This window comes from Oxyura jamaicensis, chromosome 9 (assembly GCF_011077185.1).
Source record: "Oxyura jamaicensis isolate SHBP4307 breed ruddy duck chromosome 9, BPBGC_Ojam_1.0, whole genome shotgun sequence".
In the NCBI taxonomy this organism is placed as follows: domain Eukaryota; kingdom Metazoa; phylum Chordata; class Aves; order Anseriformes; family Anatidae; genus Oxyura; species Oxyura jamaicensis.
In genome coordinates this window covers 22,877,422-22,904,940 of record NC_048901.1, presented here as the reverse complement: position 1 = coordinate 22,904,940, position 27,519 = coordinate 22,877,422, and the positions used below count along the sequence as shown (strand labels likewise).

Sequence of the window (27,519 nt, the reverse complement as noted above, 5' to 3'; positions counted from 1 at the left end):
TTTCTTCTGTATAATATGTGTTTGATGTGTTTCACACGTTCAACTGCAGACAGGGTAATTTGTCCCCCCTCAATTCTGTTTCCTCACACGATTATATAAATCCCTCTAAATAAAGGGGGAGCAGGCACACACACACACATACAGACACACAAAAAAAGGTAAAAGTGGCAGGAGCAGCAAGCAATACATTTTGGCTGAAGTTTGGCATCATTTCAAAGACAGAATTGTGAGCTACAGATGCCGCAAAGATTGAGTTGAAATTTCAAGCAGTTGCAGAGATGCTGGCATTTTGGAAGGCATCAGCAATTTTTGAAGAAAAGGAAATTGAGTTACAGGTGGCATGTATTGAAATATAATAAGCAAGGAGAGAGCGAGATTACTGAGGACTTATGCAAGAAAATTGAAAACTATGAAATCTATAGAAAATCTAACATTGCATTCACTGTGGAGAGAATGTTTCAGGTTTGAGTGAATGGGATGGAATTGTATGTAACACAACGTGCATGGCTGTCAACAGGGAAGAAGGATTTGTTGAGCACCTGTGGGAAACGAATTGCAGTGATCTGGTTGAAAGAGGCTGAAATCATTTTTTTGCAGGTGCTCACATCTTAAATATGCTTCCTTTAATTTTAGATATTTCTTAATTTAGCTGGCTCACATTTTCAGTAAGGCATACTTTCAGGCATTGAACTATACCAGCTTGAATGCTTTGTGAGGAGTTAAGAGTCGCTTTATGCTCTGATCCATGCTCACAGGGCAGGATCCCACAGCTGACCGCAAGCTATAAGTGGGTAATAACAGCCAAGAAAATGTACGCATGCACACACAGTATCCTAGGTAGGAAGACTTCAGGCTCTGCCAGGATGTACTGCCCCTTCCCTTTTTATTTTTTTGGTAATAGTAATACTTATCTTAAACCTCTGGACAGTTTATAAAGGAGTCGAGACATAATTATTCTCTTTTTATGCTCCCTAAGAACACCCTTTAGAAGAAAGCATTTTCCTCTGCAGTGAGTCATGTGAGAAGCTGGACAAAGGAGTCAGCCTTTTTAAATCCATGCATTCCACAGCTGTGGAATTATTTTTAATCTTAAAATTGTTTTATATTTGAAAAAAATAATAAAAAAAAACTATTTATACACACACATGTCTGTGTGTGTATGTATATATGTAACACAAAATGCTGACACTAGACAAACTATTTCTGGAATCTCTTGCTGAGGACAACTTTCATATCTTCGTCCAAGTTTAAGAAGAAAAATGTTTGAGCACCTTTAGACTTTCTTGATTATTGTAAATTTGTTTCCTCACCCCATTATTGATTTTTTTTATTATTATTTTCTGTCATTATTATTATTTTCTGACATTCTTGCAAGAAATTTAAGATCAGCAATATTTTAAGGTACCAGTTCTTCTATATGTAGTATGAATAATGGACCAAGTGAGATATACCTACCCCTGTTGCTTTTATTTTGTGTCTTGTAAGAAATCAAATATTTCTGGGGCTCAGCCAAAGCAGATTCAGGTAGAGGTGCTGAGATGGATCGATTGAATACATCTCTAATAATAACTGCAGATTTCTGAAACCATTGCATTTGTCTAAGCACTGCTAGCTGCCAATCTGGAGACAGCTGAGTGTACTCCTGCAGTCCTTCCCAAGCAATTGGCCATACTGTCCATTCAAAACCGTTTTTTTTTGTGTATTTTTTTTTTTTTTTTTCCTAAGTTTAGCTTTAGGCTACTAGGACTTGCTCTAGTATATTTTAAGTCATAGCACTCCTTGTAGTGCCTGCACAATATCTAACGTGTGGTGAACGTAGGGGCTTGGCCTATTCTCCTGACCTGAGAACCTGCACAGAGCACGGCTCTGGCTGTGGTCAGACTTCCCTGGGGACCCCCTCAAATGCCACACATGGTGCACGAGTGCTTTACCAGCTAAAGGAGGAGTGAGAACACAAAACTAATCAAATCACCCTGGATGCACCCTGCAGGGCCTGGAGACGAGCCACACACGTTTTGGTCTCTCCCATTGTGCTTGCAGCAGCACATCTGTATATCTAAGCAGAGGACAAAGTGTTGCTCAGCTCTAATTGTGTATTGCTGCTGGTAAATTCTGTACAGTTTAATGCAAAACTGAATGTACTTTGGGCCCTGCTGGGTGAGTTAAGCAGATGTTTATCGTGTTGCTTTAACAAGCAGGTTAATATTTCTTGTCAATATGTAATCATTCCTGTGCATCAAAGAGTATTTCAACAAGTTCATGTATAAATCAAGACTCTTCCAAATCTTGAATCTTCAGGGGGTGTTTTAGTTACCATTAAATTATTTCTTACAAGGGAAACATCTTGAGGATACTGTCAACATTTACAGTTATCTTTTGCTGCCTCATTGCTTTTTTCATTTTGAATAATGATAATTTCTGCTATAACTTAAAGTTGACACTCCATTTTCGTAATATTTCACTGGATATTTAGACAGCTTTATTTCAGTTCTTTTTACTTCTGTCCTGAGAGAATCAATTCAATCGTCACACACCAGTCCCACACCATTAGTAAACTCTTTATCAGGTTTGTAATCCAACACTCTTCTTCCCTTCCATATATCACTTGCCTCTTTCCATTGGGCAATAAAAAGGAATATCTTACTAATAAAGTCCTATCTATACTACATGAGTTACTGCTCTGTTACTCAGAGCAAGTGGTCACTTCTCGCTGTTCTGGTGCCCTTCAACTAAATTGGGGTGCAGAAGGCAGAGCTGAACTTGAAAGCAAGGCTGAGGAATTTATGGTGAATGTGCTTAACTATAGGAAAGAGTGGAAGAATTTGAAGAGGACAGTGGTGTATCAGATGTATGGGCAGGGGAGATCATTTTGATAGTAGCATTTTGGGTAGACTGGAGATCAGTAATATTGATTAGGAGCAAGTGAGGACACAGGAAGAGACTGCATTGATGTAGCTAGAAATGTATTGGGGTGACAAATGTTTTCTACTATAGTGTTCCCTATAAGATGATGTCCTGCTTTAAATCATGTGGCAAGATTGCCAAAATACAAGATTTCCAATTTAAGAGAAACTTTTATTTCACTCAAGCTCAACAGAATTCCATTTAAAAGATCCTTATAAAATGTTTTTTTTTTTTTTATTATTATTATTATTTTTTTTTCGGACTGCTGATTCATGGTACTTTCAGTAAGGATGGAACTTAGCAGGTCAGGGGCAGTTTGACTTCTTGCCTTATTGAGAAGGACATCTGAGGCCAATGGCTGCATTTGGCTTTGTCATGTACCCAGCTTTGAGTGATGCTCCCCACAGCTTATGAACTTCTTTTTCCGTACCTATTTTCCTATTTCTGAGTGAAACGCCTCAAGTCAGTGGAGCTTTGAGCTGATTCCAGAATTTACAGCCTCTGAAATCTGTCTCCAAGGCTCTTAAGGCCTTGGTCCAAGCCAGGACCTTGGGAATTCCAGGCACCCAGCTTCAGAAGAAGATGGCTGCAAGTCCAGGTTTAGTGAATGGCAAATTTTAAGTTGCTTGCTGAGATATGTCTGGGCAGTCATAGTCTTGACAGTACTGCTTTGTGCTGTGGTCTACCACTGTAACTTGCTTTGAGACGTGTAGTTTTTTCTAGAACCATATTAGATACCAACAGTGTTGGCTTTTGTCAGTCATCTCTGTATAAGTACTACAATACTCATCAATTAACCAGAGTTAATTTATAAATATTTTTATACATGCACAAATAGTTTGATACCTCCAGCTGGGAATATCTTTAGACTTAAAATTGTTTTCCTATGCTGCGTGCTAAATTGCAAATCAAAGGCACTGCCTCATTGTCGTATTTAAAGACATTTCCCCCTTTCTAGTGCCTTGAACCAAACAGTGCACGTGGACTACAACTTGGTTCAATCGACCAGGCATAAGACTGTGAAAATAATTTTAAACCAAATGCAGTCAAGGGTGAAGCTGAGCAGATGTAACACTTCTGAGTCCAAACTTTTCTCCGTAATGTTTCACTCCTGAGTGCAATCTGCAGTAAAATATAATGAGGTGTCAGTTTTACCCACTCTGTGCAAACTAATGAAGGATATTAAAGATGTAGCATAGTTAATACAATGGTTTCAGTTTTACATTTCCCTAACTCCCGTCCATCTTGCTGATTTGCTTTCCAGCTAAATACTGTAAATGAAAGCAATAATGACTGATGAGAGTAAACACACTTTGCAGTCTGCAAAGCAAACACTGACAAACCAGAGCAGTATAGCAGCAATAAAGGTCACTTGTTCTCTAGAGACCATAAAAAAGAAAGTTACCTTTAGTGAACCCAAAAGTGTCTTCTATTCTGATTACTGTCAACACGTGAAACAAAATTCTTCCTTTTTTCAAGTTCATGGTGCAGAATGCTGCTGAAATATAACCAGGGGAACACAAAGTCAGAATTAGTTCCTGAACCATCAGTGACAAATAAAATGAATAAATTACTGTTAGGACTGGCGTGGAAAATATCATCTATTTCCCTTTACATTACCAGAAATAAGTTAGTGTTTCAATATTTCCTCTGCCTTCTAAATACTTTTCTTGGACGTGTAGGTGGAGATATTCAGAAACAGTTTTGGAGAATTCCATGTGTTTTTTGTTTGTCTGTTTGTTTTTGGTGTTTTTGTTGTTGTTGTTTTTTGAGGGAGAATTCCCATTTGAGCTGACCTTCTGGGAGATCATTGGATAATCGTCAAGTTGAGGGCTTAAATTGGAGGAATAAATTGGTTCCTTCAGGTTCATCTCAATTTGTTTAATAGGTTCAGGATCTATTTGCCTACTTGTTATTAATTCTTGAAGGTACAGATAGTTTTGCAAATATTAAATTATATACGATACAGAAGCATGTGAACTTCAAAATTTTTTGGAACTGAAATAGCCATATTTACTTGTAGAAATATTAAAATAAGGAAAAAACTCTCATTTAATTGTAGTCATGTTGAAATTAAAGGCAAATGTGTTGGCATAGATCTGAGGACTTACAGGAGGAAATAATTGCAGTTCTGTATCATTACTCTGACTGTATCAGGGAAAATTAAGCTATCTTAACAGGAATTCTGTAATGAAACTAAAATAATATTGGGAAATATTCCCTAGAAAAATGGATACCTGCCTACTCTTAAATTGGTGACTTTTAGTTTTGTTGTTCAATCTATATTTAATTATTTAATACACAAATGCATAAATAGTTATGTGGCTTAATCCTTTCTAGGAAAATATCTTGAAGGAGTTTTGGCTGAATTCAATATTCACAGCTCCAAGAAGGGCAAATGCAATTTCTCAGGACAGTGTCGCTGCTATAGTCAAGGAACAAATGCAGGCAGATAACAGGCAGCATTATCTGGAAGGTCAGGAACAAATTAAATAAAAGATTGGAGCTGTCAGTGTTGTAGATTGTTATGTGGAAGAGACAGGGGTGTGTAAAAATATTGCATTGATATAAGGACATTATTGCCACTGGTTGTAGCTGTGATTTACATGCTGATGGTGATATCTGTGGTTCTTGTAGCAAGTAAATGATTTTCATAACAAATCTGCTTAGCAAGGTAAAAGCATTTCTTAAATGTCTTTTAGCATACATGACCTCCCCAATTGCACCTGTATTGTGCACTGCAGATACTCCTCAAAGAGGTTTATTTTACCACTGTGGCCAAGAAGAGCAGGGTGTGAGGAAGCCAAGTGAGCAACAGGAGCCATGGCAATTCAGTGAAATAAATCTGTTTCCTAATGGTATTGTTTTCTTTTGATACAGCTTTATATACAGCGTAATGCATGCTCTGCCCAAATCTGGAGTTGATTGCTCTGATGTTTACTGCAGTTTTCAATGTTCACTCTTAAAGGGTTTGCTATTCGAATGCAGAATATTAGAACATACTCCTTACTTTGGGGAAAAAAAATCACAATAGTGTTCTAAATATAAATAAAAATAAAATATAATGAGACACTTTAAAAAAAAAAAAAATGAGGAATGGGTTAATACCCATGTTTAAATATGAATTGTTTAGTATTTGGTAGAAGTGTTCTTTAATTTCACTTATAAAAATTGAACAGAGAAAGGAAAAAAAGAAACCACTTGTTTTATGATTTTTTTTTTTTTTCTAATTTTATTTTACAGAAAAGAAAAAAAGGCAATTGGAGGGAAGCTAAAACTTTGCACCAAATGTTTTCAGACAAAACCAGAGTAATTTCAAACACATCTGAGGCTTTCTAAGAAGATACTGTTCTTTACTGTCACTATTCCATCGAAGGAGAAAAGTGGATTAGTCCCTAGGGTAGGAAAAAATAGAGGCTTGAAACAAATCTGATATTAGAGTGAGACTTTTCACTATGCAACTTTTTTTAGAACTTAACGTACAATTTTCTCTGGTAATGGGATGCCTTGACTGGACCAGTCTTTTGACTGCATCACTGAATTACTTCTTAAGGTGCTTGGAGCTTACCTACTTGGAAACTGCTGGTCAAAATTCTTTAATATATATATATGTGTATATATATAATTTTATTACTCCCAATTTGGTGATTTAATGTAAAATTTAATTTTATTATCCTATTTTCAGTATATACTTGTGTATTCCATTTGTTTTCCTCTCTCATTATTTATAAAATTTATATTTATTTCTTTTAGTAAACTGAAAAAAAGATACTGGTTTTAGACAGACATCCAATTAGGAGTCCACGCTTTCTAATGGTCAGTAACTATAAGAAAAAATCATAGGTAATGGACCAAAACCTAGCTCTTCCTAGTCAATGCTATTTGGTTTTGTACTTTCATTAACTTAAATGCTTGTTAAAGTATATAATCTCAAAAGGTTATGAAATTTCAGAGAGTTTCCACTGTCTCTGGAGAAGCTGGATGTGGGCTGGCTGAGGTTGGAGCTACTTGGTGCTGATAGAGGGAAATGGGGGTGGATTGTGAGCTAGTGTTGGTCAGGCTGGTATGGCCTTACAGAAGAAATAATAGTATGGAGGCACCTTCGTCAATAAAATGTCCCAGTGTCAATAAAATGGCAGTAAAATAACACCGTCCTGCCTTATGGCAGAACATCTAGGTCTAGCATAATCTCGTTAGTTCAAGGGCATCCACGTGCCTTAGATGGGAATGTGGACATGGTGGAGATAAGGAGTTAGGGAATCACACACGTTAGGTGGTGAAACCAGTCTCTTTCTCTTTGAGAGGTTTAATGAGATTTGCTCATTAATCTGTGACAGAACTTTCTATATTGTCATCTGAACTGTGGAAGTCTGGATATCTATTTTCTCTGTTTCAAACCAGTGACGTGTTATGTAAGAAATACGTTTGAATATGTCTGTATATATATGCATGATTATGCAAAAGAAAACTCAATTACAGCTTACAGCTGCACAAACTGCTACAGTGGAAGGATCAAAAAGCGGCGGTATGGTTTCAGAAAGAACTCGCTGTAATAAAATATGAATAGAAAAATCAATGTGCAATATGCAGGTTTTATGGCAATTGGTTTTACAATGGGTTTAGAGAGATTAGTGCAATCTGGACAGTGTTTACTGTAGTGTCTGTTTGTGGTATGAGGAAAGGCATTTACTGGATTTACCGCACACAAAGATTTCATAACAGTTACAGCACTGAAACTGAACCACTTGCGATGCCTGTGGGTATGCGCCATGCACATCCCATATGACGGAGCACGGTGGACATCCTGCGGATGGTGCTGCTTCCAGTCCTCCCGTGCAGGCTTTCCAGCTTGTGTCCTTTAGCAGAAAGCCCTGCAAGATGAATTTCACTTCTCTACATTGCCAAAGAACTTGGTTTGTCCAAACTTTCTACGTTTTTTTCCAGATATCACCCGGGTTTTTTAGTGGGAGCACTCTTGCATCTCTGGTTGTATCTGTGCTCTTGAAGGTTGTCGAAGACACAGTGAGAGGGACAGCATGTGAAGGATTTATATAAAAGAGCACTGACACCCTTTAATTTATTACAACAATCAGCTTTAATAACCGTGTAGGTATCAGAAGCTGAACAGAAGCCTTCATAAGAAGTACAGAGATGAAATGTAATACTCTGTATATGGTTGAAATATCATTGCTACTTAAAGTGCAGCACTTACACTCAGAGTGCTCTCTAATCCATTTTAAATTGAATATAAATAGTTCAGTGATAATGATCATGGATCTTAAAAGCCCCGCACTCTGCCTGAGCCTGTTCCGGCATGGTTTTGTATTTGCTACACATATCTATTTGCTGGCAATATGTTTTAGACTTTGTAACAGCACAGGGGTTGAAAAATTGAATAAACATTTCAGTCCGGGGCTTACCAGGAGGTGTAGAAAGGGTTCCAGCCTCACAATTCGCTCCCATTTCCATCTCCTTGATGTAAGCAGGTGCCAAGGGGGATGCATCTCAGGGGACGACTTCAGCTGGACCCACCTGAATGCTGGGGGCTGGGTCCTGTGAGTGATGCATCCACTCCTAACACAACCTGTTGGGTTCATTGGATTAAGCCCACCCCAGAAATTTCAAAACAAGACATAAAAATGCCACAGCAGGGAGAAAGGAAAGACCAGGGCAAACCTAACACTGTTTGTGAGCCCTGCAATGCAACAGTTGATGCCCCTTGAAAAGCCTTCCCTGTTATTAATTTATGCTTGAATGTTACTGGTTGCACCAAGAGAAGTAAACCTTTGGCCCCTGTTGGTGGCCCAAAGTCTGTACTATTTATACTATACTATTTATGCTATAAGCACAGTACTATTTTTTAAAGGGTTCTCAAAGTCAGCAGGAATTTACTGAAGGAAAAGGGGAATAAAGGTATTGTTATTTACCCCAAAATCTACTCGGGCAAAAAGAGACATTGCTTTTCATGCCATTGTATTTTTAATAATTTTTAGAGATGTTGGTTTTCATTTAGTCAGCAGAGGAAAAAAAAAAAAAAAAAAAGTGGGTGTAAAACTCTTCAGTCAGTGATGCCTTTGATGGAAACAAGCTAGTAAATGAAAACAGAAATTCTGCTTCTGGGAGTGCTCTTGTGCAAGCAGTGCTGCATCCTTTTCATTTTTTGGAAGTGGGTCTTTATCCATCCCCATGAAATGCCCAGGGTTGCTGAGATTTATTAGCAAGGTGAGCTGGCTCCTGTCACGTGAAATGTTATTAATGGCTTTGTGACAATTCACATAAATTGCATCATGTGAACTTCCATCATCACACTTATCAGTAACCTCCTAAAAATGTCAAGGTTGTTAGTTATTTATATTCTTCCTCTTGTTTCAGTGACCTCAAATTATATCATTGCTTTTCGTTTCACATCTGTTTATGCCCTTCACAATAGTTTCTATTATTTTATTTGTCATGGAAGTCAAGCAGATTAGTCAAGCAATATTCTCAGCCAGCCTTAAAGCCTGGTTGGGTTTAAACTGCTTGTCTCTCTGTAAACCAGCTGTACATTTAAAACAGCTCCTGTAAAGCAGCTTACATACCTGTGTTTACAGCTTTTGGACAGCTTAGCCCAGCAGAATTCATTTCATACTGTTGACATTGAACAGGCAGAGCAAGAGCCAGAATAGAAGGGGATCTAAAAATAAGGCTCTGGCGAGGTCCCTGCACACGAAAGGTGCTCAGCTGCTTTCACCAAACTGGTTTCAGAGTATCTGAACAGTTACTGTAAACACAATGCGGTGAGGACAAAAGGAGGATGCAGATCTTCCTTTATTAAGGTCTTTGTATACTTCGGTAATAATTTTTTTTTGCGAGTCACCTGCAGCTGTAGAGTGACATACATAAACGTTCACGGTATTGGGATGTTGTTCTTAATGTTTTCCAAATAAATGCTGGAAGGTATAAAATTCACTCCATCCTCAGACAGCATTCCTTTAAAGAAAATTTTGAAAGAAAAATGAAGTAGACGAGTTTCTCAAAGTCATTCCCCAGGGATACGCTCAGGAGCGTTGAGCTGTGCAAAGCAAGCCCAGCCAGGTAGTTCCTTACACCTGTTTCTAAAAGTATTTCTGCCGTAGCATTTCTCAGCAGCGGAGGTACTGCTAACAGCACATTTAAATTCAGTGCTCTAAGATTGGCTGCATTTGGTTGGGATATTGATTCTGGTACCCCAACGGCTTTGAGCAGCAAGATATTTTGGAATGAGGGGAAGCTGGAATGATGACAAGTGCTTCCTTCCAAAGGAAAATAAGCCCAGTCCTGCCTTTGTCTTGTGCTTCCGCCTCAGGCTTTTGTGACTATCCAAGGTAAGACAAAATTAGATGGGAATGCAGTTTTGGACATAACTTTCTTGACTATCTCCTCTGAGAGCTTTGGCAGGAGCAGCATCCTTCTTTTCCTCCTCCATGCCTCACTTTGGGGTGTGGGGGTCATCAGTCCCTTCCCCACCTGCCCACGTCCCCTGGCACCTGGCTGTCCCATTCTCGTGCCATCGCTGGGGCATGCGATGCGTGCTCCCTTTCCTTCTCCTCACTCACTTCTGGTTTGTCTGAGAACCAAACCACAGTTAAGTGCAGGCAGCTGCCAGAGTGTGCCGAAACTTTATTTTACAGACCTTGCCCAGCTCCCACCCCCCCTGGGCTGCTGAGAAGCAGCAGGGCCAACAAGCGAGCGAGCCAGCAGGCACGGCACCTGGCGCACCCTGGGCTGCCAGGAGGACAAAAGGATCTTCCCCAGCATCCCCAAAAGCTGGCCAGCAAGGTGTCCTCAGCAGGGGCCCAAGCAGCACCACGCTCCCGGCATGGCTGGCACCGTACAAGCACAAAAAGAGAAACGGCTCCTGCTCTGCAGAGGCGGTGGCCAAAATAAAGCAGATAAGAAACAAGAATGAGAAAGATGAGAAAGGAGAGGGAGGTGAAATGTTTTGATGAACTCAAAGCAGGTGCTTGGCAAAGCATAATACGGAACTCAAGGTTTCAAGCTGTGTCCCATAGACCATGTTATTTTTCCTGTTGATAACACTAACAAATACTTAGGAAAACAAGTTACATTATTTAAGATTAAAAAAAAAGGGGGGGGGGGGGGGGGGGGGGGAGAGAGAGAGAGAAGAAAAAAGCTTTATTTGCTTTTGCTTCCAAGATATAAAATTGAGGAATTGTTCTAATCCTACTAAAAATGCTTGATGGACTTTTAATAAGAACTTTTTTATTTTATTTTTCTCCTAAAAGAATGTGATAGTGCTTCAGAAGAAGTTGGTGAAATAGGTAGAGAGTCTCTAGGAAAGACACAACTCTCCCTGGACTTGTACTGCCTAACTAGATGAACATTTCATCTCATAGTTTCCCTAACTTGAGTTGGCGACATTTTTCTACAGCTTTGTACAAGTAATCTTTAAGAATCTAAGGCTAAATTTGGGATGTATTTAATATCATTTATGATAATATGTAACATCTCTATTAAATTCAAAGAAGTTAGTGCAGTTTGAGTAAAAATAGAGAATTAATTCTGAGATAATATTGTCTACATTTCAAAAACAGAAGTAATAATTTTTAGGGTGGACTTGTTAAAGCATGGAGAATTCACTTTTTAACATCTGGCATCTCAAGATATGCAGTTGAATAGTTAAACCAAGTTCTCTGGCAAAGTTACAGAGTTCAACCATGAGCTCTGGGCTCCTTGCACCAGTGACAGGCTCTTCAGCTGTTCTAAGTGAAGGCTGATGTTTGCTTCTTATCCGAGGTTCATTCCTGTCCCCTCCTTGGAGGGGCCACAGCATGATATAGAAAAGAGAACAAGAGACAGTAATTCTGGTCATAAGTAGGTGAAAATGAATTTAAATTTACAGGACAAGTACACGGAAAAGCAAACAAAGGTGTAAAAAAAATAACAAAAAATCCTGATGTAGGTAAGAACATTTGCTGTGGAACAAGTACTTGTTCTTTTTATTAGATTATAAATCAACACTGAATGAGTTGTCACTCTTCCAAACCTGGTTCTTCTATTTATTCCTTCCCTATGTTGAGTGTTTTTGCTCAGAACATCTTTCTATAAGCTTTGTCAAAATGAGAATGCCTGGAATGGCTCGAAGTACACCAACAGCCTCATACGGAATTTATTTTCATTAGAGAGACATTTCAATCTGCAGACAATAAACTCTAAGGTTTGTGGTGGGAGCAGTATGCTCCGAAATCCAACTGACTGGTTTTATTAGGGCACTATAATTGTCAGAATGGCCTGGACTGCTTTTGTCTTCCTTTATGGAAGCTGGTATATAGGAAACCAGAAAGTGGCCATCACATTGCCTGTGCTCAACTTGTTCTCACGTCTGATTTTCAGTACGTTCTTATACCACTACTTCTAGTCTTCTCACTAGGCTTTTTAAAGTCAAAAATAAACATTATATAAAAAAAAAAAATAAAAAATAAAAGATTTTGACGGGCTTTTAGGGATGGGTGTTGCTACCCCAAATATATAAACTGAGACTGCTGGAGTGAAATTACTAGCAGAAATGTAAATGAATTCTCTCGGAGTTGAAAATGTAACATGTTTGCATTACACTATCCTTTTGTAATTGGCAGATTACACAGCACTTCTACAAGTTATTAATTATTCCAGAGTGACAACTTGCCAAAACAGGAGTCAAAAGGGGCTACTGCAGAGGGATTGTTGAACCCTGCAAGTGTCCCCAGCATTTTTTTCTGTATCTCCTCACTGAAGGGAGCTCGCTCCTCCTAGACATACTGCTGACCCTTCCCTGAAGACCACTGGTTTGCAGGAGCTGAGGCAGGCGGTGGTCCCCAGCAGCAGGTCTGTTTCTGGGTCTTATTCCAAAATATATTTTCTCAGGTATCTGCATTCCTTTGGATGGTATATATTCTTTTATTAAAATGAATGTCTTGGCTCTGTACTTGGTTTTTCCTTAAGCATGTGAATGATGGCAGGCTGGAATGATTAATTAATAAGGGTTTTCAAGCGCCTATTGCCCTATGCCAAGTTTTCCTAAAAAAATTCGATATACATTTTTTTTTTAAGAGGCATGGGAAGGCAATTAATTTTTTATCTATTTATTATTGTTTCACCTTGAGATGGGAACTGCAAGTACTTTGATAAATGGGATAAAAAGTTTGTCTGCCTTCAAAACTTCTTTTGCGAGTCTCTGGTGTTAGTTTCTTTGGTGTTTCTGTACAAGATGTGCTGCTCCAAGTCTGACCATACCCCATCGCTTCTCACATGAACAGTAGATGAAAGGGAACCATTTGTCTCCTCTACCAATTTAGGAACAAAGCCCCTTTATTAACGCTGTTGTAGATCAGGTCTCAACTCTCCTGCCAGTGGTGTTATCTGCCCTGTACTTCTGGCACAGGTTTGCCATCACCATTTTGGTTTGTGGGGACTATTTCTGTTCCTAAAGAGACTTCACAATAGATATTTTTTTCCTTTCCAAAAGTTATTTTTTGTTGTGGAATACATACAGCAGCCATTGGCTGGACCGGAATGCAAGCATCTATAAAAATATTGTCAGGGAGATATTTTCAACACTTCTGGGTCTCAACAGCTCTGAAACTTATTCCTTTATTTGTTCTCTTCTTTTCTTTGTTGTATTGGATTTGCACTTTGCGTTCAAGATGGTGGATTTGCTTTTGCCATAGAAGCAGATGCTTCTCCTTGACATCAGGTGGTATTTATTTGATGAATAGCTACAGAAAATAACTTTTTTGAAACAATCATAAACTAGTCTTAATTGGCATGGGTTTCATGGAAATAGTGGAACAAGGTCGCATGGACACAAAGGATAAAGTCCCCATCTTCTAATTGCAGCCTGGCAGAGGCAGTAAACCCGTTTATGTCTTTTATTTGTGCACAATGGAAGGAGCATTTTAAAGGTAATCTGCGGCTGTGATGTGACTTCTCCCTAGCCCCTAGTTGCAACAGGATTCTAATAAACTACGTGCTGAGAGCAATTTTTCATTTTGAGCTAAAAAATAAAATGACATCTCAACAGCAGCATCAGCGCCAGTGACCTCAAGATTGCCCGTCACAGGCCATCAGTCCCTGAGCACCTGTCACATTTGGGGATTTTGTTAAAAAAAAAAGTCAGAGTGTCAACACATTTACCATATGAAACTTTTCTGTTAGTGTCTTCTCTTGTTTTATATCCCCATCATTCAAGCCTAAAGCGTTAAAAATCCTGCGAATGCTTTGGAAGTAGAGCAGCGATGTTTGGTAACAGAATGCTCATTTCCTTTAAGTACTTCCATCCAGCCCTGAAGAAGTAATCACTTTACAGAAGCTAATAAAGAATGGATTAAGCTACAGCTTTGAAGAACTCATCTCAAAAGGACCCTGAAACCACTGTCTAAAAGCAATATTATCAGTATTAGAAGCTGAAAAATTACACCAACAGATCTAGGTCAGTGCATTATAAGGAGAAACAATAGAACTGATGTCAGAAATATTACCCAAAGTCTGCCTCTAGTAGTCTGGGGGGGGATTTAAGTCATCAACTTTGTTTTCATTTGAAGGGTTTGTGGCATGAGTATGTAAATCTGTATCCCCATGTTTGAGATTTGGCTCCCAAGCCTCTGCTTTGGTGTCTAGTTTTAAAGGCCAACCACTGTAGAGATCTTCACAAATGTACATCAGTGTATGTAGACTACTGAAAATATGGGTGCATATAAGCATGAGTGTATAAATAGATATCCTCAGTTCCCTTTAGAATGGTTCTTTTTTATTTTTTGCTAGTGTGTTTATGTTGTATATGAAAATATAGCAATATATCGTGGCACCAGTGGCATGCTTGGATGCCATACCGTATAGCTTCATTAGCAGTCTGATCCAGTGTGGTTCCCAAAGTTGCTTTCCTGCTTGCTAATGCCCCAGTGGATCAATCAAAGCAGTGGCAGCTCAGGGAGTCAGGGCCTCTAAATGTGATCCTTGCTTAGAAAAAGCTTTCATTGACCTTAATAAAACAACTGAAGCATCAGTATTATTAATTAATATTTAGACTGTAAGACCTGACACACTGCAAAGGCAAGGATCTGATACACGTTTTTTGTCATGACAGTTTTTTTTTTCAGGGTTAGTTGTCTTTCCCAACAACTCAGAATTAATAGCTAAACCACAATTATTTACCTGATGCTATTGTTCAGGTGTCACCTCTGTGAGCTGTACTTAGTTTTCAAACTAAACTTGCCTCCTCCATTCTCATTTCCCAAAACTTCTCTTGGCAAAGAGAGCTTTGACCTGTCTCAAAGATTCTCTGAACCCTAATTCCCCTTGTCTGGAAGGTATAAAGCCCCACAAGCTAAAACAGAGGGCAATCGGGCAGCAGCCAGGTGTAGATTATCCACTTACAGGCCCCAGCTGCTTGCTTCTGCCAAAAGTAAATGGCAAGTTTCCAGCAGGAAATATTGGTAAAAACTCTCTACGAAGGGCATGTTGTAGAGGGAGAAATATTAGCAGAGATGCAGTAGATGTGCACAGCTTTGTGTAAGTATCCTTCTCAAACTACCTGGAAAAACACGGATTTTATTCTTTTGAGTTGTGAACATTTTGTTCCTTTTGCATCTGCTTGCCTAAAGGGAAGAAGCCAAGGAGATACAGTAGGCTGTGAATGCATTGTTTGCAGTGAAACCCTTGGAAGATGTGTATGTGTTTATACACGTATATATACGCATATATGAGATTTGAAGTCTTGAGGACAAATTTCTGAAGAATATTATATGTGTTATAGCAGTGAGCCACGTGAAGTGTGTAATCACAACAGGATGTTAATACAGTCATTTTTTGTTGTGAGCAATAAAAAGATTTCACATTGTTTTATCACTTCTGTCGAAAGCACAACTTTAATGATGTGATAATGGGGATGGGGGAAGATAACTCGAGTGTCTATGACAAAATTGTAAAGCTCTTTTTTTTTTTTTTTTTTTTTCTTTCTCTATGAATGCTCGTGGATACTGGGAAGCTACCTATCTTGTAGCTGTTTGATTTAATTGTGTATATGATTGCAAAAGGTAATTAAGCTTTGGAGGGGGAGGGGGAAAGCAGAAATAAAAAGTGCCAGAATAAAATGAGTTGTATAGCTACAGGAAAGCTATTTTAAAAAATCAATTATTCTCTGAAACATGAGAAGCTCCATTTCAGAAATTACAACAAAAGGAACTGCTGGTAACCACCTCACTCTATATCCATTTCTCAAAATAGTACAAACACTTCCAGAGAGAAAGCCAAGTCATTCATTATAGAATGCCCCCAGGACATATATTTTCTCCAAGTGAACTTCACATTCCTCTTTTGCAGAGGAAAGCAAATCTAAAATAAAGAGAAATGCTTAGCAAGGAAACTACAGTGGCCTTAAAAGTTTATCTGGAGCAAAATATGTATGGGAAGTGTAGTGATTGCTGTGTGTCAGTTCAGATTACTCACGTTATTTAAATATTTAGAATTTTTAAAATTCCTTTTTATTGAAAAGAATAATGAGAACAACAACTTTTTCTACAGGAGTAACTGTTTATTGGGATGCTTCCTTTCTTTTAGCTAATTAACCTTCGATACACTTAACCTGCAGTTAAGCAGCGTTAAAGGCTTGGAGAGGAAGAAGCTATTTTGTACAAGATAGATACAAAAGATGTAGATAATCTACCACTAGAGATTGTTACTTGTGTGCAATGACAGTATGTTATGCAAAAGTCTGGATATAAATCATGGAAAAGCAGCCAATATGTACAGTAGTATGCTTGCAATATAATGGCTTTCCCACAAGGGAAATTACAGTTTTGCAAAATTGGCAAGTTAGACACAGAAAAGAGCCCTTTCAAAATTGATTTTTTCTGCTATCACTTTTTGATAATAAGACAATAAATTGCTGTGTTATACTAATTTATAATTTGGCTTCTAAATATTTAACTTTAGTTAGGGATTAACAAAGCTGATGTGTAGCACTCAGCAAGGTAAAGAGACTTTGCTTTTAACTGTTTTCTAAGGGATTTGATGTCTGACGTCTCTGTAGAGCTTTACCCTGTAATGGTTGTCTTAGTGCGTTACAAATCTGGCCCTTTGCAAGATGGATTAACTCTGGACCTTTGCTTGACAGATTAGTTCAACATACAAGAGAACTTTGATCGTTTATGTACAATGCAGTGGCCTCTAATGAGTTCATTTTTAAGTACTTCTTCAGTACGAGCAAGAAAATAATCTCAGTTTCTGCAGCGTTCTTCCTTCCTTTTTTCCTAATATAAAATGTTACCCCTCAGTGAGATGTATTTTCTTCCAAAAGATCAGTTAATTGGGATCTAAGCCAACAACTCTTCTAGCTCATTGCCCTCCCTCCAAGTTTCTTCCTCTTTGAGACCTCACAACACAGCTGGACAACATTCTCTGATAACGTGGGGAAGCAAAGCATTTGTAGTTATAATATTGAGCGCACAGGATGAGCAGCACACCAAAACCATAGCTTTTTGCTGCTATAATTTCTGTAAAGTAATTAATCATGTAAAAATACATTATTATGCTTTTGATCAAGGCAGGGGTTGTTCAGCAACTTCTGCCAGGCTCCCAAAAGAGAGTTTTTGACCAAAATAAATAAAAAATAAAATCATCTATTAATATTTTTCTCTCTTGCTAAGTGTAACGTAGTGTAAATCCCCCATATGGATAAGAAAGGACTGGTGAACCTACATCAACCTACTGCCCTTGTAGGACAAAACAACAGACTGGTCATTGAGCTGAAACAGGTTTTCCAGTTTTAGGAGTGCAAGCTACAGCAGTTTGCTTGCACCACTGAGCCAGATTTCATTATTAGTAATAATAACTATTTTAGGGAGTTCCTGGAGACTCATCAGAAATAGGTTTTCCTCTGAAAAGATGTTAGCTACCAAGAGATGTTGTTTCTGCTGAAGCAGAGGCAGATGGAGACCGGGGAAGAGGATGTCACGGTGAACTATTCAGCTTGGCAAACTGTGTAGTTCCCAGGTGGGTTTTGGTTTGGTGTGATTTTTGTTTTCTGTTGTTGTGTCTTGATGGTAGTGGTTGTGTTTTGTTTTGTTTTGTTTTGTTTTGTTTTCCCTCCTGTCCTTTGCTGGTTTGCTGAGGAGAGATTGCTGGATGAAGGATAGAAAGAACAAGAGAAGAAGGTTGGAGCAATAACTGTAATGAAAGACACTTTCTTCCTTTGAAACACAGTTCAGCGCATGTGAGCTGGAGAAATGGGACCATGGTCTCATGAAAACCCAAGTCTCCTCCAGTTTCTCTGACTTGAGACTCACGAGTTTCACAGCAGTGAGCCTGCAACTGCCCAGAGAGGGCTTCTGACATTAGGTGGAGTCTGGAATATGGAATAAATACATCTTTTTTTAGGGCAAAAGCAAGGGAGTATGTTATGAAATTAAGGCCCCATGATTACATGCTTGTGTTTTCTTTTTGCTTGGTGTAAGGACGTCAACTCTCATGAGCCACTTAAACTCGTTTCAAGGCTGTTGCTGATCTGTAGGAGTGAATGTATGTTGCTGAGTAAGTTTAGAGCTTTTTTTAAGAAAGGGCATAGTCCTATACCAAATGTTGCTCATGAAGGTGGCCCCAGAGCTGTTTCCCCAGATTGAAGGCTGGTAGCAGCTCCTTCACAGTGAGCCCACACAGATCCTATTTTCGTGTCTATTAGAGAACAGATGTCAAGTGTATGCATCAGCAGATTTATCCAGATGCCCGTCACTCCAAGCAGGAGGACTGGTGACCTGAGGCCTGACATCTGCCTGCTGCAGCAGAATTGAAAGACACCAACTTACATTCAGGATGTGGGGACCACCTAAGCAGACCTGAAATTATGAAGACAGGTGTCTGAGGCTGAACAGGTGAAAATCACTTGCTAAAAATAGAGGTTAGTTCAGGGTAGAAGAGATGTGACTTCTTTCACACCTTGGTTCACCAACGGTATCTATGGAAAACACCTGTGACAGATCCCTTCAACAAAATATCCACAGGAACAAGGTGGTAAAATTGTAGTTATGCTGCTTTTCTACTGCTGTCTGTGATACTCATCGTAGAAGAAAATACGCTGCCTGAGAGACTGAGCCACACGATTGCAGTAACTTGGGACAAACGAGGCAAAACTCAAAAGCAGGTATGTGAGACATTTTCAGTTTTCTTTCTGTCTGTCATTCATGTCAAGTTGGATAGAATTGTGCATTTTTGTTCTTTTGGGAGAAAAGTGTCATTAATGATTTTTTTTTAACTGAAGATTAAATCTTCATTAAATTGAATCTTAGTTGTAATTAAGACTCCTACTGTGGGCTTTAAGCATTGTTCAGCAATCACCTCTCATTTAACTAAATTGAAAAGATCACATGATTCATTTGTGTGGAGGAATTAAGAATGATGTTAATTATTAAGTTATTGTGGTTATGGGAATCAAGTTAGTCTCTGTTATCCTAAAACAAGTCTTTTTCATTCTAGCCAAAAAGCAAGATATTTTAATTGTTGTCACATCAAAAATCACTCTCATGAATGGAGATCTTATCTGGGATGCTTCAGATTAAAACAGCACAGTGCTTTTCTGTATTTGATTTATGAAGGATTATTCACAGCCAATTTTTGATTGACTTCATGAGTTGGTCCACTGCTCTATGTCCTTAATGATATGGATGATACCCATACAATCACAGTTGCTTTTTATCAATTTATTGATTTTTCAGTTATGATTTGCATGCAGTTTGATTTGCATGCAGGTTAGTTTACCTCCTATACGGTCATTTATACTTCATCTGGTTAGTAAATGTAGTAGCAAAATTTGCTTTCCTTTTCCCAGCTCAGAATCACGATAAATATGGAAACAAGCCTTATTATTTGAAAGATGCTTTAGCCTCTGAGCCAGTAAAGCTTCTATCTGGCCTTTATGATCTGCCTTATTTTTCTATCTTTGCTATAGAAACAGACGTCAAATAGGGAAAGTTGAATAAATGTGAAGTTTCCTTTTCCCATTAATGTCTAGGAGGACTTGGTTGTTTTAACTGTTCATTTTGGCTTTGAAAGTAACACCCAAACAGCTTAATTCAAATCGAGAATTGGGTAATGAAATGTTATAATCAGTGCCTTTCTTGTTGCATCAGAGATTTGTGTTTTCTGTTCATAGACAACAGAACTTTCAAAAAGAAGGAAAAAAAAAATGTTACTTTTCTGTCCTGCTTGGTGACCGTTGCTATCGATGAAACCTCTGAAGTAGGGCGGAGAAAATGAAATCCAGGACTAGTGTGGCTAATACTCAAAACAACAGCAAAAGATAATTTTTTCTTTCTTCTCTTCTTTATGCTAAGGCTGTTTTTTGAGTTGACATTGTGAAATCAATCTGGCTAGTTGTGAATGATGTATGAAAGGGACAAATCCCTGCCCAGAGCCCAGATAAACAGATACTTTGATAAGACCAATGTGGTTGTGCTATGCTATGCTATTTGCTGTGTCCTATGTGCACAGGCATGCCATTAAGTTTCAAGCTAGAAAAAAAAACAAACAAACCTGTCATGAGTGGCTATATTAAAAAAGAAACAGAGAAGACAGAAACAAAAGCAGGCTTTAAAAATATTTTGAATAATTTTCTTTTAATCACTCCTCTGAAAAGTCTTTTTTTTTTTTTTTTTTTTTTAGGAAAAGGTCTTGATAGTTTGATACTTTTGTTTGTTTGAATTACACAGGTACACAAGTAAATATTACTAAATACAATAATTACAAATAACTATTACTAAAGTTTGTTGTGTAATTTCCTGTGTTTCCTATCAATAAATTTTTATTTTTTACTCCTTTTTATCATATTTTTTTAAAAAGGTTCAACAAAAATGACATTTTATAAACAAGACCACATTAACATTGCAGCAACTGTAGGCATTCTTGCATATAGAGTCACACATGCAAAATGCAATTTTTGCTTTGGAAAATCATATCTGTAACTCAAGTGTATTTTTAAGATCAGAATTAAGTTTCCTTATATATATATATAAAAAGGCAAGAAATGTTGAAAACTCAAGGAATTTAAATGCTCTGCTGTCATATATTAATATTTTTATTTAGAATTTCTATAAGTTACCATGTGTCTGTTGTTGTGCCCAAAGAAACAGGGAGGAATGACGTGATGTCTTGACAAGTGCAAAATAAAAAGATTTATTGGGATGAGGAGGGAAAAAAAAAATAGGCATACTGCTCTTTTCTGGGATACTGCAGACATAAAATGCTTAGTCTGATGTGTCTGTTTGTGCTGTAACACTGCCTAGAAACCTTAATCATGGATGTGGATCCTGCTGGGCAGGGTGTTCTCCAAACAGTGAAAAATGATGATCCTGCTCAACAAGCAAGTAGGAAGTGAGTAATGTAGATATGACTGAAATTCAAAATCTCAACAGAGTTTATTCCATCTCCCTTAGTACTTCTCTCTAAAAAAACAGAAGTATTTGAAAAGTCACTCACATGAGTTGTTTTATTTTAACTATGATTCTGTTTAGGACCCTAATCTTCTGAAGGAGAAATAACTAGGAAAATATATCAAAATATTATCCAAAATTGAACATTAGAAAAAAAAAAAAGTAGTCAAGGCAGAGTTTTCCACATTTTAGACATGAATTTGATTTGCAATCACTTTAAATAAACCTAGTCAATACTCAGTTTTTGTATTTTGCTATATAAAGTAGTATTTCAACATAGAAAATCTCATATTTTTCATAGCTTACTGAAACTCACATATACCCATGATCTGTAATGAAGGTCAAATAAAATGACCTTCAGCAGGTCAGCTGGAAAGAAACCAAGACAAGTGGAAGACATTTCCTGTAGGAGTATAAGTAGTGACACTTACTATTCTCCATCATTTTTGATGAAGCAAAATGATGTTAAAGCAATGAAACACTTTATGTCCAGAGTAAGCCAATCACAGCTTTGGATTCTGCAGCAACGAACAACCTAATCTAAAAGTCATTCATTGGTCATAGTAAAACGTAAAGGTATACATCAGCAAAATTTGTGGATTGCTACATATTACAAGCATTGAAATGTCTATTTTGAAATTCTTTGCATTGATGTATACCAGCCTTTTGTAGATGTTAGTTATTCCCACCTTCTGCCAATGTAACTGTACCTTACTTTTTTTTCCCCTGCATTCTTTTACAGTTCGATAGATCATGAAGGTTAAAGCAACCTTATGCTACGTCTTCGAATTCTTTCTAGTACAAAACTGAACATTAATAAAAATAAAATCATCATTTAAAAGAGTAGCAACATTCATGCTACTGTTAAAACTGATGCAACATGAATTTATTTAGTTCTCAAGACTGCTCCTATTAATGCCTAATTCATTTCTTCACAATGCAGAAAGATAGAGAAGTACACTTTTCTCAAGGTTACAACTACCCTAATTCGTTCCAGGTTTCTGAATTGAAACAAGCCACACTTGCACATTCGGTGACTGATCACAGTTTGTTAGAACAAGATATAATTCCCTATCCATTCTTTGATTCTGATTTATAAATGGGTTATGTAGTATCATCTGATATGTACATACTGTTCTGATATTTCAAAAAATTTAATATGTATACTTTAAAGGTGACTTTGTTTCTTAACCATGCCTGAGTCTTACGTGCTGGCTTGTATAAGTGATTTCTTCAGATATCATGTTGCTCATGCATTAAAAGTAATTTTTACAGCAAACGTTAAGGAAAGAAGATTACTTATCATAATGACAGGGAGCACAGCTATGAAAAATTGAATGAAATTAGGAAATAAAAATGTTGCTTAGGTTGTGTATCAGACAAACCTTCTTCAGGATGAGAGAAAGTGGAAGAGGACACATTGCTTGATGTATCAGAAAGTAGACTGTTTCCTAAGGGAAGGTTTGTGCAACCATTCTTACTAAGGTTGTAAGAATTCTTGCTAAGGATGTTTCATTTTTCATATTATCAGTCAGGAACAGTCTCTCCATGTTATTATGGTTGTATAATTATTATATTGTTTAATAGATTTGTGTTTATTGCATCAATTCTGTCACAGAACACACACAAAATATCATAATAGGACTCTGCTTCTTTACAGTGCCTTGGATTAACATTGTATTTACAGGATGGGAATGTGTAGATGTCTCACATTCCATCTTTGAATGACAGTACTGCCTAAGCACTGAATAAGCAGGGCTGACGGAGTTCACATTCATAGACCTTCCTTTTAGACTAAGTGGTTGTGTGTATTTGTGATAAACAATTAAAGAAGCTTTGCTCTAAGTGTTTCAATGTGCAATAATAATAGGTGGTGAAGGTGGAGGGATTGGAAAATGACAATGCGTTTATCATGTAATGAGAAAGCCTGTGTGGTTCAAGAGGAGGAGATAATTGTTCCTTTTCTTTCAGCTATTATTCAAGTCAAATGCAGCAATGGATGTTGGTTAAAGAAAAGCTGCCTCCCTTTCTTTAGGTAGAACAGAGAAATTAAACAGAAGTAGAGAACAAAGCTAGAAATACAAAATATGAATACACTAATGAGCACTAGCTTACTGAGTTGTATGTAGAGTATTTACTCTTCACGAGTTTCAGGTTTTTTATTAACTATTTTGAGAGCTTAACCATACCTAGAATGTAAAGTTAATATTTTTCATATGTAACCTAAAATATAGTTTCTTTAATTATTTCTGATCCAACATTTTGACTTGATATGGAAAGACAAATCTATGGCATTTCACATTTCAGGCATGTTTTAAATGAAGGTTTTAGAAGATTCCTTCATAATGCAGTTCTGATTTTAAGTACAATCAATTTGGATCTATTAATTCCAGTATTTAATTACACAATTGTTATATAATCCAAGTTATAATTCATCTCCTGCTTTGTCCATTTTTGCTGTGTGTCCTTCTGAAGAGATGGGGGTAAGTTTACCCTGCCAGCTCTGACTGTATCTGTATGGAAGAAACTAGTGGGAGTGACTTCTTATCAATACGATGAACCATGGTGTAGTTACTGACGAGCAAGTGAGAGATTTGCAGGTGCTGGGTCAGAATCAGCTCTGAAAGAGGAAGGAATACCACTGCAGCTAATGCAATTACCTTTTCTTATGGCAAACTCTTTAATAATTTGCTTTATTTATTTATTTCTGTATAAAAATACATTGGAAATTAAGGCAGGAAAGTGCTTTGAAAAGATTGCTACTTTCCACTTAGTAACTTTTGATCTGGTGTAACAAAGACAGACTGGTTTGTTGGGATTTTGTGTGAAGTGATAAAGGCTGCTCAACAGTGAATGACAGCAGTGCAAATACCTCAACTGCCAACATTCAAAGGTGTGAAAACGAACAATTTTCGTCTTCCCAAGTACTGTTGCTGAACAATATATATTTGCAAAAGCACTAATATTTGAATGTGTTCCTTTGATGAAAAAAAAAAAAAAAAGTCAATTTACATTTAGGAAGTGTATGATACGTTTTGAAATGAAAGTGTTAGTTCTCAGAGTTGCAAGTATTTTCCAATATTAAGGCAGATTCCTTTGCTGCCTGAAACTGGGTAAATCATTTCTGCAGCGACATCAAGACCCAGAGTTTGCCATGACCTTCTCTTGTTCTGTCTTGGTGTAAGAGCATGTTTCATCTGCCGTTCCTGGGTGTCTCTCAGAGAAGCTGAAGAGGTTTTACTTTGCTTACACGTGCACAGTGATGTTCTCCAAGCTGAAGGTATGGGTAGGTCATCTGTACTGACTCAACTGCCGTTCCTATTGTTCCGAGACCCTTCATGGTTTTTGAGAAGCTAGAAGATGTTTGCAGCTATTATACTCAGTACACGCTTCCTGGCTTTTCCTCATCATCATGTAAAGGGAGTTTTCTTGTTTTGTGCAAAGATTTTGATAAATTCGTGTAACTTCAGGAAACGAGAGGGGACGCCTGTATTTGAAATCCTTGTGTTTTATTTCTTTCTTGGTGAAGCTGATGTACTTCCAGGATTGCTTGTTACCCATATTCCCTCAGATGGAAAAAAAATAAAGAAAAAAAAAAAAAGAGGCATCTCCTTTAAAACACATGAGCTTTTCTCAAAAGTTTTTGTGCAATGCAATTTCTATGGTATATGTTTAGGAAGTCAGGATTACACATTGATTCACTTCTGAGCCATACAGACATGAATACTTAATGAATTTAGCCCAAACACAGGAACAAGTACACATAGCACGGTTTTATATTTGCACGTGAGATCTCTGAAAGATTTCAGTCAGAACCAGTGACTCCATGCACAAATGCAGCTGAAGGATATTTCTTCATTCAGGGAATTCACCAGTGGAAAAACAGCAAAGTGTAGAGATGGGACAAGAAAAAAAGTGCAAGCAAGTCTAATGATGAGCTAGCACAGCTTTATTATTTACAGGGTTTGTTATTAATGGCTTGGGGAGAATATTTATTAAATTAAAATATTTTAGAGTTTATATTATGTTTCCTTTGAATGTGTTTTCTAAATAAACACACACAAAAATGAAAACTGCAGTATGACAGCTATGTAAGAAAGGCCTTTTTTGTCCCCAAATACCCTTTAATTTGATAACAGTAAAATAATAATAATAAATCTCTCTTACTACCACCAGTCACACTTAAATCACTGGGAGCACTTTATTAAAAGGAAAGACTACAACAAAGTAAATTCAAGGCAGCAGAATTTAAGTCAGTTCTTGTGGGAATTGACTACTGTTCTTTCTTTCAGTCTGTGATTAATTTTTAAATAAATGAAACTACACAGGCATGAGACCTTAGAGGCTTCTGATTTTATAGTTTCTGAAATGATCAGATTAAGTAGTAAGACAGAAGGTTTCCCAAGATCCACTTTTCAAAACTATTGTAAATATTGCAGTTTGTTTGCCCCTAGAAACTTCTGATACCATGGACAAATGCTGTGATGTATATTTTATTCCAGACTATTACTGGGACTGATGTGATGCAAGTGATCTGAACCAGGGAGCATCTTTTAAGCGTGCACAGTGGACTGAATTCAGGGTGCAGTAATGGTGTTGTTGGCAGCTACATGCAGTGACTATATAGCCTGTTTACTACATACCCTCATATGCTCGTATAAGAGGGCAGCTAATCAATGGATTCAACTTGAATTCAGAATAACCTTTGCTTTTCTACTGTTTTATGGCATATGGCAGACAAAAGAAAACTTGAAACTGGCTAATGCTGCCTTACTGTTCAACATCTAGCTGTTACAGAGTTTAGTAGGAGGTATTTGTCATGATCTGACAGACAATAATACTGGTAGCACTCATTAGGACGGTTTTATGTATTCAGTTTTGGGGGGCAGCTGAAGCTTTGATTTAAACTCAAAGTCAGGTCTTTGAAATTGTTATCCAAGCACTATAAATTTAGAGAATATAGTCTATAATCCTTAAACCAGCAGATGTTTATTGTGTCTGATGAGAGTCTATGGTGCACAGGCTGGAAAAGAATATATAAAATACCTTTAAGTGGCTTAGGTAACTATGCCAAATCTCATTTGATTAATATAGTTCATCTCACCATTACTTGGCTTACAATTTTGGCCTACTCTCAACAAATGAAAGTCTCAATAGCATCTAATTTTAGTGTATATGGAACATCTCCTGACAGTGGGTTCATAACAACCTATTGAAGCTTAATTTACATTCATGTTTTAAAATGCTTATGAAACCTGAAGGCCTGAAGTTATCATAGCAGACTCTTCAATTATTGTACATCACTAATTCAATCTTTTTTTTTTTTTTTTTTTTTTTTTTTTTATTCTGATACAAATATGTTTAGTAAAATTGAGCAAAGCTTTCTGATTTATTGTAGTTGCCAACTGTCTGTGGTATTTTTCATCTTTAATCATCACTGCATGAAATCAGGAATAGCATGTAACTGATCTGCTAAATGAGTCAAAGTGGTACTGTGCTCCTGGACACTAGATGAAAGCAGTGTTATGTGACAGAGATGATCTATTTTAGCAGATTTTCTGTGTCGATTAAGACTATAAATCTGTTATATGGTGTGTTTTGTTCTGTTCAATATGCTTTGCATCTAGACTGTATTATTCAGCAGACTTTCTATCACAGATGGTATCTGATTCATTCAGCCTAATGTGGTTTGTAGCCATTTGGCTATCTACTAAGTATAGATTTTTTTAAAAAATATTATAATTTGTCATTTTATGGGATTAATTAGATTCAGATAATTTTTCTGTTGAATTATGTGATGGCTTTGTGTAACTGTGATAAGAACCGAGTTGGCTCAATATTAAGAAAATTTAAATATCTGCCCCTTAGGCGGTAGAAACAATACAAACTTCTAAGGGCTCCCTACATGGATTTTGTGCTTTAGACATCTGCTCTGATAGCAGCAAAGCCTGGATAACTGATTAATACTGTATCAAGGCTTTGGGAAGTTTTTGCTTAGAGTAGAGCACTTCTGACAATGAACCCACTAATCTGTTTGCTATGTTGGAGATAGTAGAACAATCTGGAAAAAGGAGCGTTCTCATACCCCAACCCCCTAAAAAATAAGTTTGTCCTACTTGAGAAGCTACTTATGAAAACTTTTTTTTTTTTTTTTTTTTTTTTTTTTTTTTTTTTTTTTTTT

General features: G+C 37.3%; 1 long non-coding RNA gene across 1 annotated transcript in view; it reads left to right on the top strand.

The window, feature by feature from the left end:
* Positions 1-27,519, top strand: part of LOC118171713 — a 69,165-nt gene that overhangs the window by 21,656 nt on the left and 19,990 nt on the right. The gene's annotated exons all lie outside the window — the stretch shown is intronic.